Below are 1,950 nucleotides of genomic sequence, written 5' to 3'. Positions count from 1 at the left end.
TATAAATATATATATATATATATATATATATAGGAGAAATGAGGAAAAAAGGAGCGTTGCGAGTGTTTATTCAATAAAAGGGAGTGAAGAGAAATTTAATTTTTTTATCTTTTATTTAAAATTTAATTTTCTTGATTAGTGGTGGGTCGAGGCTTGATGTTTGAGTTGAGTCTCGACCCAATTTTTTACTATAACACAAAACAATTTTAATTTTTAAATTCCCCACGAAACTTAGAAGGGATATCAATTATATATTACATTTGATAGCATTAAATATAGATTATTTACGTGTTAACATGTTTAACAATTAAACTCAATTTTCACTCAAATTATTTATTCGAACTAAACTCGACCCAAACCCCAAAATCCACCCACTCGACCCAAACTCTACCCAAACTCCACTCACTCCACCCAAATTCAACCCAAAAGCACAAAACTCAACCCAAACTCCACCAACTCCACCCAAAAGCACAAAACTCACTCCACCCAAATTTCACCCACACCACATGTTCGACCCACGTCCATTTGAAATATGTCATATGCTCGACCCATTCAACCCATTGCCCATTTGAAATATGAAACAAGACTCGACCCACTACGCCCCTGCTTGACCCATTTTATAATACTTACTTATAGTTCCAGTATTTGGGATAAAAACAATTATTTGGTATTTTATATTGATTTTGAGTTGAATTTATGTGATTCATTTAAGCAGTTTTGATTAGAATTTTGTAGCTTCAGTACACCACAATGAAAATAATTCATTGGGTCGAGGATAAGATCGTGTGGGTAGAGCCAAAAGATCCAAAGACTCAACCCATCGACCCGGGTCAAGCTCGACCCGTCTTGTGGTCGAGCTCCACCCAAGCTCGACCCAAGCAGCTTGTTGTCTTGGGTCGAGTTCGACCAAAGTGTAGTTTTTGGAGGTGGCTCGACCCACGTTCAGTACACGAATAACATGGATGCTCGACCCATTGAGATACATTAAACATTCATTTGAGTAAACATGTTGGAGTGAAATTTGTTATGAATTTTTTAGGTTCCACTATTGTTATGAATTTTAGATACATTAAACATTCAGTCGATATTCAACTCACATGGCTCGACTAAATGATATATTTTTAACATAAGGTTTCACTATTGTTATGAATTTTTTAACAATTTACTTATATTATAATATATAACTCGTATTAAAATGTTTACATAATTATAAATTTTTTATATACTTCATATACATTATAATTATATTTAAATAGATCATCATAAATATCAATTATATATTATGTCAAAAGCTCAAAATCCACCAACTTTATCAACTTGACCCAAAATCGACCCAAACCCTAAACCCTAAACCAAACCCCAAACTCCACTCACTCGACACAACCTTCTCAACTAGACCCCAAAATTCGACCCACTCTTATTCTATTCTATCAATTTGTTAAAAGTTCATATAATATGTATCATTTATGAAATCTATACAAATTAAGAAGAGTGAGTCGAGCTATACAAATTATATGTATCATTTATGAAATCATTTACCCACAATAAGAAGAGTAAAAAAAAATTAGAACACTGGGTCGAGCCACTCTTCTAATTTTTTTAAATAAAAAAAAATTAGAAGAGTGGGTCGAGCTCACTCTTCTTATTTTTTATTTTTATTTTTATTTATTTATTTATTTATTTTTCATTCTTCTTTTGAAGAGTTCGACCCAGCACCTCGACTCACTTGGGTCGAGTGGGTCGGGAGTCTGAAGAGTGGATCTAATTAACTAATTAATGATCAGATCTAACTAACAGATTCAACTATCTTTTTTCGATTTAAAAAAATCAAAATCTCTTTTATTTAATTAAATTTTAAATGGATTGTATATTTTTAATTGAGGCTATATGTGTGTGTGTGTGTGTGTATATATATATATATATATATATATATATATATATATATATTTT

This window comes from Primulina huaijiensis, chromosome 11, assembly GCF_012295235.1.
Source record: "Primulina huaijiensis isolate GDHJ02 chromosome 11, ASM1229523v2, whole genome shotgun sequence".
Classification (NCBI taxonomy): domain Eukaryota; kingdom Viridiplantae; phylum Streptophyta; class Magnoliopsida; order Lamiales; family Gesneriaceae; genus Primulina; species Primulina huaijiensis.
Note: the sequence above shows the minus strand (reverse complement) of the source record.